The following is a 16,670-nucleotide window of genomic DNA, read 5'->3' as shown; positions in this document are numbered from 1 at the left end:
TTTATATTAAGTCAGAATAAGTGAGGCAGTAAGTAGTGGTGGTATTCAGCAGTTAATTATTTCTGAGTGCTGCATCTCTTAGGGTTGTCAAGGAAATTATTTTAGTATCTTGCTTTATTTTCTTCAGTATCTTATGTATGAAATTATGAGATATAGAGAGGCTTATAGTATATAGCACTTGCATCATAGAGTGAAGAGAAAAAGCATTTGATTGGGAATCTGAAGTCCAGCTTGGATATTTTTAGTTCTATCTGGAAACAAGTATCATTTGTGAAAGGATTTTTATGACCCCAAAAGAGGTGTCTGAGAAGTGTCTGCTCATTTAACTTGCAGACCCAACTGGATTTCTATGTTCTGATGAGGAAAATTTTATTTCTGACCTACTTTTATTCTGTTCTTAGTATGCAGGTAGAGAAGAGTCTGATTTTGAATCCTCGTCACTGTGGGAAAGCCAAAGGATGCAGTGAAATATGTGTATCAGAAAGTTTCAATTCAAAGGAATTGAAGCACATTCTTGCAGAGCTATTAAGGTGAGCTCAAAATTAGTTGAAGACATTTAATATGTTTAATATGTTTAGACACTGACCTGGTGTCTAACATGGTTCTTAAGATCTCTCTCCTTTGAGCCAAAGTAACGCCTTGCCAATTACCACACGCTTCTGCCGAAATGTAATGATTGGAACCAGTACAAATTACATCAGTCTATAAAAACACTCAGCCAGGAAGGAAAGGCAAAATGAGATACCATGATGGTGCAGAAGGAGATGGCATCTAGAATGCCCCAGGGGCTCCTCTGTGTGAGCCAGAGAGCCCTGCGTGTGCTGTAGCCAGGTGAGATGTGATGCAGGAGGTGGCAATCACCTCCAAGCCCCTGGGAGGCAAACACAAGGCAATGGGGGAAGGATGTCAGGGGTGCCCATGGGATCTGAGGCACTGCTGGTCAATAATGATGTGATTTCCCATGTTCCATAAATGAAGCACGAATCCATTTCAACTGCAACTGAAGTAAGAAAACCAGCATAAACTGTACATAATTGCCAATGTCAGTAGCTGTCCAGCTTCAGGGAAGAGCAGAAACTGGATTAGCAGAGCATTGTAATTTGAGCTCTGGATAACTAAATTGAATTTACCATATTTCAAAGGCAACAGCAGAAGAATGGTCAAAGAAGCTTTTTACCTTGGTCCTTTCAAATGGCAAAAATATGAATGATACTTTCCCCCTCCCACCACCACCACCAAGTAGACTAATAACTAAAAATCTTGTAAAGTCTTTTATCTTCTTATTGAGTACTCTGTTAGTCATTCTGGGGTTGCTTTAAAAACAAGATTTGGGATATATGTGAATTTTTCAGTACTGAGGTTCAGTATTGAGCAAATAGGAATTTATAGATGGGTATTCATCTGTATACTAGTACATGAAAACTTGAATAGCTCAGAAGAGAGCCAGAAATATGGTTTTTTTAATTTATTCAACTGATGTTATAGTATTTATAGTTTGATCTTATTTTTAGATCCTGGTCTTGCTTCCATTAACTTCGCAGTATTGATGTAGTATATAAGCCAAGGAGCATAACACAGTTACTGTCCTCCTCCTGCCCCTGTTCCTTTCACTGACATTCTCAGCTAGACACCTACCCAGCAGTGTTGTCCACAAAGGCAATCTCTGAGAAGGTTTGGAGGTGGAATTGTGAACCGAGACAAGGTCTTTTTATCTGTTTTTTCAATGTCTATTTCATGAAATGCTACTTCATATAAACAATGGATGGTAATATTAATATGAGTAAATGGTTAAACTTAATTACTTCAACACCAGAAAGATTATCAGAATGCCAGTTGGGCTACAAGTTCTTAAAGAGTCAAATTGAATGATTACTAAATGGACTCAAAATCACTGTAAGGGTTTTGGAGCCACATGTTTGTAGTTCACAAACTACACTAACCTGTGTATGGTTCCTGACAGGTAATTTCTGCTTGATAACATCCACCCACATAACATGTGAATAAGGTGTGTTGTTACCATCCTCTCATTCCCTTTCAATAAGATAAGCCTGGCATCTGGGACATTTGAAAGGCAAATGCCACGCCTTTTTTTTTTTTTTTTTTTTTTTAATTTAGGCATCTACTTTAGACAATGGCAATATCACATTTTCCACAACTGTCAATAAATTACAAAATAACAGTGAGACTGAGATTCAAAGCTTTGTGAAGTTTCTGAGAACATTGAATACATGAAGGGAATAAATAAGAATGCCTCACTTTAAAGAAAAGATGTTTATGGGGCTGCTGAAGATTTTTAATGTCTATAAATGTCAAGAAGAAGAAATGAGAATTTTAATCTTAATTTTGCATCTGTTTTGATAATTTTATTTACATTCTAAATTTGTAATTTTATTTCATTTTTCTCTAAAAGAAGACAAGATAAACATGAAAATATTTCCTGCTGATAAGGAATTGTTGACTGTGTCAAGTGTACTGTTGATTTATAGTGTGGTTATTGAGCTGAAAGAACTGAATGCAGTCTGAGCCTTGAATTATGGGTGAGTGCAAGAGTACATCAACCCCCCTTGCCTATTTATTGGGACTCAGCTGTGTTTTGCAGGCAGTGCCCTTCTCTCCAGAGAGGCCCTGGGCTGCAGTGGGTGAGGTGGCAGAGCTCCTGCTGAGATGTGTGTTGGCTCTCTCGGTGTTGTTCCAAACTGGCTGGAGGCGCCCAGCCAGTAATCCCCAGCTGCACATGTCTGACACCCAGTCCCTCGGCTACATTTAATTGCTAATTGCAGCAAATGCCTCCCAGAATTCGAGGGCAGGGGCATCTGTGTGAGTGTAGGGACAGGAAGGGATCGTGCCAGAGCTGATTTCATACCCCATTCCCCTGGGAGCTGCCCTGGGTACCATGCCACCTGGCACCAGTGGATTTCAGCACGCCCTGCTGCAGCACACAACAGTGTTGGGCAAGCTTCAGTTCAGGAAAGAAAAGGGATTGGGCTCAAATATTTCTGAGATATGATTCATACCCACAGTCCTTGTATAATCGTAATTACCAGCACAGCTGAAAGGTTATGTCCTGCCCTGCAGTTTCTACCAAAATAAGGCCTAAGCTTTGAAATCACCTACTGAGGAATTGCTGTTGATGCTAAGAGGGACTTGAATTAATGCAGTCATTGAACACTTACTGATGATAGGAATTTCAGAAGATTCCAAATCCTTATTATTAAAATATATGTTATTAAAAATTGCCTATTCTACACATTAGTTTTCCTGTTTTCCTTGTACCTTGTTCTCTTAATCTAGATGTCAAGTGATCAGTGGGCCTTTTAAATTATTTGGAGGGAGGGGGTAACCAATGCAGATTCAGACTTCCAAAAGTGTTAATTTTTCTGTTGATTAGTGTATAGAATGTATTTAAGTACGGTAAACGGTAGATTCCTTTTGTTATTCCATACAACTCTGATTTTTTTCCTACCATTTTAATTCTAATATAGATATTTTATAAATCATTATGAGAGACTATAATGATTGTCAACTGTGGGTTTCAGTTGAGTTTAAGCAGTCAAGAGCACCCACTCAACCCACTCAGAACGTTAGTTTTGAGTTTTCATGGAAGGCAGATTTAACCCACATCAACACACAATGCCACAAATGCAGGACTTTGATGCAAGGAGGACTGAAGTTCTGCTCATGGCAAGTCTGCAGGATCATTATTAAAATTGTATTACTGTTGTAAGTAACTTAAAATCTTCAAAAACAATATTTAAATAAGACACAGTGTTACTTTTTATGGTATCAGTAGAGTTAAAAGAAACATACTTTGAGCCTGGACTCAAGAGGGAACTTGTGACAAAATGAAATATAGCCTGCTGAAACCTACTGTAAGCAAATACCACAAGCTGTGCCAAACAATTATGTTAGTTTCACATTAAAAGTAATACCAAATGGAAAGAGAGGGTTTACAAATTCATGTCACCACTGTCTTTAAGTAGTACACCCACAAATAAGGCTAGCAATCATCTGGCAAAAAAGGCCATTAAACCATAAACTGTTTATACAAATATCCCAGACAGAAATGAGTTTTAAAGACTTGATTTTTAATCAGGAAGAAATGGATTTGACTATCAGAACTGCTTTCTAATACTATTTAGGAATATTAGAAACACTGTTGTTATTTAAGAATTTAGTTTTCATTACAGTTTAAGTACGGGTTGGCTCCTCTGATCCTGTATACATACAGACTAATTTTTTACTTTTCATTGTGAGAAGTTATTGTGTAATATCTGCTCTTTGCAACAAAGCTGCAAATAGGGGATTAGTATTCAGTTCATGCCTCGTACATGGCAACACTTGTGAGTTTATAAATGGATTTTGGTGGACACCACTGAAGTGGTGAGATTATATCTACTTAAAACATCAGGTTAGGGGCTCGTCTCAAACCCAACAATTTGTGGTGTATTCCTGTCCAAAGATATCCAGATTTGTATGCTGCTGATTGGTGTGGGATCTCCTGCTCCTGCTTCAGGGACATGATGCAAATTCTCATCTGATACCCCAATGCTTTTGCAAACAGTCTGTATCTGTGGCCTGACCTTGACCTCTGGAGGAACTCCCTTCTCCACTGCAGCAGATGGAACTGGATGTGGATGTGGCTGGAGAATACAGGGTTTCATAATGAGAGGGCATTTTGTCTCTAGAGGTTGCCAGAACATGCTAACAATTTTGATTTCAGAGCTGAGTTCAACTTTTTTTTTTTTTTAAAGAATCCCTTATTTTTGCCAACTGGAATCTTCACAAATAGGTTTAGCAATGCCTCAACAGAAATACAGATACTTCTAGGTTTTATAACTATATTTTTCAAAAGTTTGTATGTTGGTTTATTTGTTGTCCCAGATATGTACTGGAAGGCACCTTTCCCTTAGACCTCACAAAACTTCTTTTCACAGTCTATCACGAATCAAAATTATCTACATATCACTAGTCCTACATAGTCTAATCTCACCAAAATGACTGTACTGGGCTATATTTTTTGTATCATTTGGCAAATCATTCAGTACATTTTCAGGGTTCCCTAATTCATCTTCTCCCATGTACTGTACAATTTTTCCTTCCATCTTCTCTGTTCTTCAATATCTAAGAAATAATAGTTCAGAAGTCTGAAGTTTGTTTTAATCTACGATAAGAACATTTACGGATTTCAGAAGTTAGTGGATTTGTGCTTTGTAAGGTGGAAAAATTCACTGACAGGCCCTAATAACATTGACAGGCAACTACTAACATCAGCAGAGATGATGTTACTTCTTCCTTCTCCAATTAGAATCTCATATTCTGTAGACATAGGGAGGGCAATTACATCTCTTACTGGTTTTTGTATAGTGTCACAAATGCTGTTCATACTCATGGCTTTTTCACAGTTCTTAAATGATGAGATACTTTTCCTAGTTTTTGTTAATGATCACTTACTTACTTTTATTGAAGACATTGTGGGTTTTATCCAGCTTCTTGTTAGAAGCCACTATTCAGCTCCAAATAGGACTAGAAAAAATTATGAACAGTATGAAGTCATACTTGGAATTGTTCCCACTCAGAAAATGCTTTTAGATTAAGAGTGCAACCTCACTCAATATTTAAAATAGTGACAATACTAAATAAACTTGAATTCCGTCCTATGGAGTGAAGAAGTTAAATGATACCTTACTCCTCAGAGTAATTAGGAAGTTTGCATGGAAGTTGGTTTAGTGTTTCAAATAACAGAATTTTTTTATCATCATCTGGCAGGTTCTGGATCTTGGCAAATGTAATTGTCTTTGTCATAATTATAAATGCATTTGAAATGTTCTAAGTGGTAAAATGGCATTTTATTCTATTGCTTCTATGGGAGTGTTGGAGCAGCTTGAGAGAAGCCTTGATTCTGCCGAGGCCGTCGTGTGCGTGTGTCTCCCCCAGGCTGTGTGGAGGCTCAGGCATGTGCTTATCTGGTGACTCTCAGAGTTTTTGTTGCTGAATGTAACAAATCATGTTCCTTCCAATCATCAGTCTGTATGTGGTTTGGTTTTCTCTTCTGTTGAATATATAAAATAATAAATATGTTCTCTAGATGGTAACAGAAATTATTCTAGGAGTAAGAATTTCAACTACACCTATATTGATTCTGGTCTATACATGTCTAACTTGCCCTTAGAAGTCTCCAGCAATGGTTTCCATAATATTCCCAGCTACATTATTCTTCCACTCTTAGTTATCTTTACTTGGTGTTGGAACTTTCTGTGCTGAAGTGTTAAAGTCATTACTCGTCCTGTCCTCCACAGCCAGGAAGAACAGAGTGTGCTGTTTTTAGCAACTTTTTATGCACATGAATATTGCCCCCTGCTTATCTCAGTTCCTCTTTATTCTGTTCAGCCCATGATTCCTTCATTTATTTTCATTTATTCTGTTTAAAACAATCATTGCATTATACACAGATGATATAACTTGTTAGGGTTATTATAAATTCTAACCATTCTTTAAAGATCTGACAGTCCTATTCAGCTTGGAGTTGTCGGCACATTAACAATGTGATCCTTATTTCATTATGCAGGCCACTAATGGAACTGTGCCAGACCCAGGATGCATCCCTGAGGACCCTACTGAAATACATGTTGCCCTTTTTTACAATGAACCATTGATAATGCTACTCCTGGTATTATTGTGTAACTAGATGTTTCACATCTAGTAAAAGATAGTTCCACCTCTATCACGTGTTCCTAGTTTGCTTTGGGAATGCACTGTCAGTACAGTGTCACAAGTGCTAAAATCAAAATATATGACTTCAGCTGTTTCTCTCTCACCCACACGCCTGTGACCCTGTCACAAAGCAATTTATATTGGCTCGACATAATTTATTCTTAACTAATCCACACTGGCTCTTAGTCATCTCCTTCTCTGCCGGGTGCTTACAGATAGTTTGTAGAAAAATTGTCATTTTGGTTCAGACTGGGAGTGGGGAGGAATTGACATGACACCATCACCATGGGTGGCTGTCAGCTGAATGTCAGTGGATAACACCAGAACAAAACCTACCTCTTTGGACTCTTCACCCTATTTGCCCTCCAGACTGCAGCAAGGATCCTTGCTGCCTGGGAGTCAGTAACAGGCTGTGCTGTGCCAGCCAGCCCCTGTGCCAGGGACTGCTCCTGGCACATTCACTCGACTCCTTGGGATGCAGCTTCATTCTTCTTAACCTCTTGCATCCCTTTTCAAAACTGAAACCTATCACAGTTCTCTCCAGTGGTAAGCACTTGATTGGCAAATGATCTTTTTAGTGAAAGGGAACTTGGCAGCATGATTTGTTCATACTCACTGAATGGTAGACTAACAGTTCAAGTTTTTCCCTTATGATTGAAGTCCTCCAAAAGTTTATTGCATCAGTTTTCTTTTTCCCTTGTATGCGAGTAATAATTTTGTCTTGAAGTTAAAATCTGTTATCTGATAGCCCTTTTAGAGTGAATTTTATTGAAGTGTTGGCTCAAGTGCCTATTTTCACTAAAATGTGATAGCTTAATAGCTGTATCCATCTCACTACATCTTAAAATTATGTCTGTTGTTGTTTTCCAGAAAGTGAACACGTCGAACATGAGAACAAATGACATGAACCTATATATATATTTGCATGCATTATGTATAATATAATAAATGTATTTATCTAGGAATAAACTTTATATCTGTGCATTTAAAAAATAATATAATCATCAAAATCAATTTAATTACATTATTTAATTATCTCATACCTGTAGCACAGAAAAAATGAAACAGACCCCGGATGTTGCTGGCACATTCCCTGAATGCTCCTGCAAGCAAGTTGCAGCACTGCCAGGCAGGGCATTCTGGGGGAAGGATGGCTACAGGACATGTTTGCATGTGAAGGGTAGAAAAGGTGCCTTTGGAAGGTTGTAGTTGTTGTTGTTGTTGTCCCATTCCCACCAACAAGATGACCTTGCTGTCTCTTTTCTTCCCTTTTGTGACTGAACCAATGATTTATACTCATTCCTCCAGCTAGGAGTTTGTTCTGCCAACTTGATGCAGAGCAGTGGCCTAAATTCCTCTGTTTAAAAACTCACATGCATTTAAAAATAAGCAAGGATAATTAGGTGAACTTTGGAAAACAGTTTTCCATAAGTGATAGAGTAAATTAATAATTCCAGAAAAAATCATTATGCAGTTAGCATTAACAGTATGGCAAAGAATTCTCTTGGTTTTTTTTATGGATATCACACAAAGGTGTTTCTGCAATTAAGGCTGGAGGGCATACATGACTTGCAAATCTGAAAGCTTCTGCAAATAATTAAAGCATGGGAGAAGGCTATCTCTGCTTGTCATAAATAGTTATTAGCCTGGATCTTTTGTCTGCTTGAATGTTTTTATTTATGTCATCTCTCTTGTTTTTATTATTTAATTACTGCTGCTGTTTGTCAAATTATGGCGTTAGGGGATCATAGTAGCATTTATAAAAGTAGGAACACCATGTACTAGTGTACATGCATCTAAAAATATCAGAAACATTCTAATTTAAAAGGTGATATAGTACACTATTTTATCTAGATGCTTCCCATTCCAAGAGACTTCTGTTTCCTAATTCTGGGCTTAAGAAAATTGATAAATTTGCAACTTGGACAAACTTTTGATGTATAAGGAGCTTGTTGGATGGCCACAGTTCTAAACTAAAAGAGATTAGGTGTAGATTGGACATCAGGAAGAAGTTCTTCACTGTGAGGCTGGTGAGGCACTGGAGCAGGCTGCACAATGAAGCTGTGGATGCCCCATCCCTGGATGATCATCTATCCAAATGATAATAGATTTTCCAAACCAAATGATTCTATCATTCTGTGATTCTATGACTTTATACATAACCTTTAAACTGGTGCATAGCTGAGATATAAATTCATATTCAGCATTAGAGGATGTTAAATCTTTTTCAAATAACAGGCAAATCCATCCAAACAAAATTCCAGACCTGAAAAGATCTGGATGTAATTTGTTTGCACTTGTAATACGCCATTTGAAAGGGATAGAGTGGATACCAAGAAGCTTCAATTAGCAAGGGAATGAATTAACGAGATGAGATGACAAAAAACATAATAACTGTAATGGACTTTGGTTTGCATTTTGGGGAACGAAAGTACCCAGGGAGCTGTTTGCAGACTCTGTGCTCCAGCACCCTCTCCTGGCTGGCTCAAGGGTGGCCGTACAGCCTCGGAAAGTGCCGGGTCTTCTGGGGAAGCAGGAGGTGACACTACACCTACATTTTCAATGGAAAGTTAAAGTGGAAATGAAGTGGATGACAGAAACAAAATTATTTTTATATTTCCTGCAGGTACCATGAGCCTATCTGCAGGACTGAAGAGTTGTTGTGTTTGCCATAAAGTCTTATTCGTTTGGGGAATGAACTCACACATTTGCATTCTCACATGCTCAGGGACAGACCCAGAGCAGCCGCCTGTGATGTGTGTGGTGAAGCCACGGTGCTGGTGCTGCAGAAAGGTCACTCCAGTGGGTACAAGCACATCCACCTCCCCTGTGCCTTCCCAAACAGTGCATCCACGGCTTCCAGGCACAGCACAGTGTATCCCAGGGAACACAGTGCAGGGCTTTCAGCTGCAGCTCTGGAAGGAGGAGAGCACTAAAACAAAATCTGTGTTCTGTCAAAATGGGTTTAATGCCTAACATGAATAATTTCTTCCAAGTATGCAAAATGGAGAGAGAAGGAACGCTTTCTAACCAGGTCACCACTTACTTCAGTTGCAGATGTAGTCCTAAAATGCAGTAATTGCATAAGTCTTAAATTTCACTTGATGCATATGAATGTAAGATGTTATGAAATTAAAGGCAGGGCTCAGTATCAGGCTGTTTTATGAAAATGTTGACATTCTCTTTTGTAAGAATGTCTCAGATAAATGTAAGTTAAACATTTTTCATGCCTTAAAGAGATTTTGGTAAGGATGTTCATGCTTACAAATATATGCAATACATAAGAGTAAATTAATCTTTTATAATATATACATATATAAAAATAAATACATGTAAAAAATATTGTATCTAAAAGAAAATATATTTCTAAATTACTATGAAGATGTGAGTGATTCCCAAGGCTTTTGATAGCCATTTTCTCAAAAAAGTCAAAATAAGCCAAATGCAAGGTGGTAGTTCATTAGAGATTTGCTATCTTTGATCAGCAGATATGTCATGAAGGTACACAAAAACAACTTCACATTGATAACAAACTCAGCCACACTTCATTTACAGCCAGAGCCAAAGTCCAGATCTCACGCACAAACTAACTCACAGCGGGGTAAGCGCAGCGACGCCCCAGTGACAATTCATGGGTTTGGTGTCAGTTACCAGTCAGGGATATTAGAACCAAAGAATCATGGAATCACCAAGGTTGGTAAAAGACATCCTAGATCACCAAGTCCAATCACCAGCCCAGCACTGCCACCATTTTCACATTTTCACCAACCCTGCACTGCCACCATTTTCACTTGAGCACATTAAACCGTGTGCTCAAGTGCCATAGCCACATGCTTCTTGAACATTTTCAGGTCTGGTGAGTCTTCGCTTCCCTAGGCAGCCTGTTGCAATGCTTGGCAACCCCTTTAACGAAGAAAGTTTTTCTGATATTTGATCTAAACCTCCCCTGGTGCAACTTGAAGCCATTTCCTCTCATCCTGACACTTGTTACTGGGGAGAAGAGAGTGACACCCAACTCATTTTAACAACTTTTTTCAGAATCATTAAATCAATCTTACACTCAGAGTAACAATAGTCATGCACCAATGTCTCCATCGACATGAATTTGACATAAAATCCCACCCCTTGTGCTCTATGAACAATAGGAAAGAAGAATTTTTTTTCCCTAATGCATCCATTTCTACTGGTAGAGAAATTGCCACTATCTGAATAAGAGCAAAAATTGGTTGGAACTCAATTATTAGTATTCTTTTCATTTGCCAGCTATTTTTAGGATTTTAGAGAAAGTGCATTTTTGGCAATTGTGCAGAGGAAGAGAAAGTCCCTAAAAGATTTACTTGGTCTAGTGTTAGACAGACAAATGCAACTGTCCAACCTGTGAATCACAGAGGGGTCTCGAGGGACAAAGCCAGTAGCAGTGAACCTCTGCATGAAAACCTTGGCACCCAACATCTCTGCCTCTGTGGGCTTCATCTGGCCTGTTTGAACTGATGGCTTTTGGTGGGTAAAAGCACCTTTCATTCTTTTTAATAAATTCTGAAATATCCTATGAATAGTGCTAGAAATTTTGTAGAATGTAATGATGACTCTTACATGAAGAACAACATATAGATAATGGAAGTCATGTTAATAGTCTAGACTGCTGCAAAAATTCCTGCAATATTTAACATCCATTTGCCAAAACATTCAGTTTTGAGATAGAGAATCTACTTTCAACCCAAATGAAATTTAAGTAAAAATTGTATTGATATAATTGAATTAATATAAACATAACTATCAGATTGTATTTTGAGTTTTTAAATATAAGGATCAGATCTTTTGTACTTCCCTTCTAAATCCCACATCTGCACTCAAACCAAATACACTAACACCTTCTAGAAATGCTGCAGAAAACTAGGTCAGGAAAAAATGCAGTGCTACACTCAATTTTACAGAATTTTATGGTATTACAGAAGTTTCCAGACCCAATTTTTATACCAGTTCACTGAAGTGGCACTTTTTGAGTGACCCAGTCAGCATAGCACCATTGTAGCTGATGTAATTTGAATTAACTCTTACTATTTAGGCTCAGAAACAATCTTATTACTAATATTTTCAATTCTATTTTTATTGACATTTAATGACAAGTTATCTTCCAAATTTTAGTATTCTGCAGATCTGTAGTAAAATATCAATTTATATTTATCATATCAGAATGCTAAATTCTTTTATTGTATAAATGATTTTAAAGAATGTAAAACTAGTTTACCATTCTGCTGCTCTTCTTTTAGGCAACATGAGTTAGTGACACAACCTTTGAAATGCACATAAAAGAATTTATTTCTTTTTGAGGAAAGCACAAAATCAAGACTTTGCTGAATATATACTAGGAGTGGTGCTCTGCTAACAATTAGATAGAGGTTATATATGAACATCATTTGCAATTGCTAATCAATTATTAGTAGTATTTATATAAAAATCCAAGTGAGATTGGGACCCAAAATGTTTTAAATTACTTAATTTAGAAAGAGAGAATCTGATAAGAGATGTAGTGTTTCATATCCATGTGTCTGATGAAATGTTTCTTCAGTATCTAATGTAAGAGATGGGTTGGCCTTTAGACTTGCCTGTATGAATGAGGGAAGGGGCAGTGCAAGAATGGAAAATGAACTCATGAATATAAAAATATGATGTCTCCTGCTTCTTTGTTTATGTTTCAAATTTAGATTTATTCACACAGGTGTGTTACTGACACCACTAGGGAGAGCCTCTTGCGTAATTGTCTGTTTGGAGAAGGAGAACATTTTCTTGATGTGGTAGTACCTCCTTTACCTCAGCTGAGAATTTGAGTCACAGCCAAGAAGAGGACAACACCTGAGGGCTTTGATAATTCTCAGGTGGAGGTCTCCCAGCCTACTTGCTATAGCCATTCAATCAGTTGCAAATTAATTTAATAATTAATTATTTTAATAATTATATTTTAATAATTATAATTAATTAGACCCAGAAAAATACTAACCTGTCTGAACAAATCAGCGTAATTTCCAGAATTATTTTCCAAGCTATTTATTGTCTTGAAGAAGACTAAAAACTAAGGGTCAAATTCTTTCCATGAGTAGAGAACGGAACAAATTTGTCCCATTATCTGACAACTTTTCACAGGGGCACTCAGGGTCTCCTAATGGGTTTTAAGTGTAATTTGAGTCAATTTACATCCTCTGTGCTAATGTTTATTGCTGTATTTTTCCAGCATTTTTTCTGGATACTCAAAATCTTCATACACACACATGAAAGGAAAGAATTTCTTTTGCCATTTTCTGAATCTATGGCATACACAAATGAGACATGATATTTATTAATTGCTCAGCTTTGCATGTATTCAGCACATCTTAGAGAAAAGCAATTATAATTAATTTTTTCACAAAATTGATAACTTTAGTATGGTAATTCTGAGTAATAGCAAGCTCTGAAGCAAATAACCAACATTTGTAATCTCAAAGCCCATTATCATCAGGTGAATTATCTCTTTAACCACCTTTGGTCCAAGAGGATCTATTATGTTCTTAGTGATATTCTTTGTCATTATACAAAGCAATTTAATTAAGTTCATAATAAATTCCACCTCTCTTCCCTTGCATAGTTTATGTGGAAAATGCAATTAATTTATTTTTGCAATATAGACCCTTTAATAAAGACAAATATGTAATTTGTCTTTATAATATATAAATAATATATATTATAAATAATAATATATATATAATATATAAATAAAATAAAGACAAATTGTCTCTCGCAGTTGTTTTGCAGCCCTTTTAATTAGTTTTTATTACAGTATTTGTTATGGAGAGATCAAAAATTAGTGAATTTCTCAAAAACTCCATAAGTCTCAAAACTAAGACTGCGTTCACTTTAAAAGCACAAAAAGACTGACTTCAATGAAGTCACCATGTTCTGTTCTAAGCATGTTTTCTAAAGTTGCTCCAGGTGCAATGGAAAGTTATAATTTCATAGCCTGATGTGTTGTTCTATTCTACGGTCAACGCAGGCTGAAAATCAGAGAATCTTCCTTCTGTCAAACCTGTGTGTGTGTGCACAGCTGTACAAAATTACTGTCATGTTCCTTTTTCACAGGTGATGAAGCAAATAATCCATATAAAAAAATTGGTCCTTGAGTGATCCTAATAAAAGAAAGGAGTCTGGCACAAATCTTCTATAATATAGCAAGATAAATTTCATTAATTGAGCTATAGTGATGGGCTCTATGCTTATTTTTATTACAGATGCAAATTCAAAATGCTTTGAATTACATCACCCTTCTTCCAGACTAGAAAAGTTCAACCTGTAATTCAGCTGATACATTTGAACACTTGTTTAAGTTGCCTTTTTTTGGAGTTTTTTTTTTTTGCATTTTCCTTGAATAAATTAAGATACTTTAGAATCTCTGAATTGTTCTCTAGAAAATCTTAACAGAAAGTTAAATTTAACTTTTCTGAAGAGTCAGGATAATTTATGCTTAAACACATATGCATGCTGTTTTATTTACTTCATGTATCTAGAGATTTAATATCTAATAATAATCTTGGGTGTCTAAGACTATTTTGATACTTATAAAATTTGATAAATATAACCAGTGATTCAGTATATCGCAGATTATACAATTTATTATGAGCTTTTCCATGCAGAAGATGTTGTAAGGTGAACTAACGCATCAGCCAGCTCCTGTACATCCGTAGCTTTCCAGCAATTGGCTTTGGAATTGGTTGCTTCTCTGGAATGAATGAAGAAGAGCCTTTCAATCTACAAAGGGTAAGCTTTCTTAAATTACTTCACACTTTTTAGGAGATAAGAGGGCACGTGGAAAATTACTGTGGAAAAAATGCTGTATGGTTCCTTATTCTGTGCACTCAAACCCCAAGCGTGGAATTGATGGTAGAGTTAAACAGTATCACAGCCTTCCCTGTGGACTGTTGACTGGGAAAGAGAAAATTACTGTGAATTATTAGGGGAATTTAAAGCAAATAGGCATGGCAGATCAGATGGAGCACCTTTCCCTTCTTAATCCCTAGCCTAGATATTGCTAGAAGCAGTTTTTTCTGAACTGATTCTGAGAATCACAAGTTTTATCAAATAAACTGGAGACGGAATAAAGTAATTTTATATAATTTCAATGTAAGTAAAAATAATCCACAGAGAACCATTCCTTAGGTCTTCTGAACAGCAAAGTTTATGTGTGGCTTTGCAACAAAACTGAAAACAATAAAGAATTGAAAGAATATCTTATTTCACAGATGTCAGCTATATTGATGTATCCATTCTTTATAGCATCCAGAACCAAAAACCTGACTATACAGAAACTCTATATGAACTCTATGTATGAGTCAGATAATTCCAGTAAATTTCAAATGAGACAGAGTGCATCTATATTGGAGTAAAAGCTGTCATTCAATGTCATGCACTTTATTTGTGCTGACTTCAGCAGGGCTAACTGAGTGCAGCAGAATGTGAGTGTGGCTCTGTGAAGCACATGGCTGTGGGCATCCTTGGCACAGGGAACTTAAAATAAAAATGGGAATTTCAGCTTTCATTTTCCTGTGAAGACAGCACAGAAAAGGAAGCCTGGCTATTCCTGTGTGCAAGTTTATGACAGCAAAAACTAGGGCACCTGTCTGTGGTGGTGCTGCCTACATTTTATTCAAGATCATAGGCTCTTCCCGTAAAAATCCGTTGCTATTCATTTATGCCCTGTAGCACATTTACTACTTAACACCAAGGAATAAAGTAACAGTAATGAGCTTCAGTGTACACTCTCAACAGATCAAGTCAGAGAGAGCAGCACATGCCTCATGCTGCTCTCCTGAAGGCACACTGAGCACCGTGCAGAGCTCAGAATCAAACAGAGAATGATGTGCTCTGCTTGTGAGCCCACACCTCCAAAGGAAAATGTGCTGCCTTGGCAGTTAGGCAAAGTTGGGCCTCGTGAGTTGAGCACAGTTAGCGTCCTCACTTAGACATTTTGGCCTCCTGAGATAATGTGAATTTAACACTTCAATGTAAAATATCAAGATTTCATAAAAAGAAAAGGATAAAAAAATTACATCAAATAAAATAATTATATAGACTAGACCAGACTAAACTTGTTCAGTTGAAGGGGATCTACAACAGTCATTTATCCAATTGCCTTGCAACTTCAGAGCTGACCAAATGGTAAAGGATATTAAAGGCATTGCCCAAATGCTCTTGAGCATTGACAGGTATCACAACCTCTCTAGGAAGCCTGTTTCAGTGTCTGAGTACCTCATGGTAAAGAAATATTTTCTGTATACACTTCAAAATTTAGGAAAATTTACACACTTTTTTTATGTCAGATCTTTCCAATAAAGTTTTCATTTCCAGAAAAATTATAAGGCTAAATAATAGTAATCCTTAAAAAAAAAAAAATATATATATATATATATGGGATCTGCAATCAAATGAATAACTATTGTTTGTCTGTCAGACACTGTATAGTTACGCTGAATTGTAAAAGATAACTGGGCTGTTTTTCACTCATCTCAAAATGCTGCCTATGTTGATAAAAATTACTAAAATCAGCTAGTATGAAATGATCTCTAAAGGCTAAAAAGTATAAAAAGTAATATTTTAAGGATTATTGTAACAGGGATTAAGATTTATGTCTTACTTTTTGATATGAAACATGCTGATTTCTTGATTGCTGTATCATTTTGAGCTATGAACATGGAGAATTTCCAAAATTAGTTCCCTCCCACAAGCATTATTTTCTTATCGTTTTAATGCTGCTGCCTGGAACAAGTCCTGTTGATTTGATTCAGGAAAGCAAGCAGAGCTTCAACCAGCAGTGTCAGTACAATAGGAACAATAAATCTCCTTCACAATTGAAACAAGAAAATACTTGCCTTTTGAGAAGAGATGAGACAGCACAGCAACAGCTGTGTTCTTCTTTGAGAACCCTGTCTTGGACA

This window comes from Melospiza melodia, chromosome 1, assembly GCF_035770615.1.
Source record: "Melospiza melodia melodia isolate bMelMel2 chromosome 1, bMelMel2.pri, whole genome shotgun sequence".
In the NCBI taxonomy this organism is placed as follows: domain Eukaryota; kingdom Metazoa; phylum Chordata; class Aves; order Passeriformes; family Passerellidae; genus Melospiza; species Melospiza melodia.
This window is presented reverse-complemented; position numbering follows the sequence as displayed.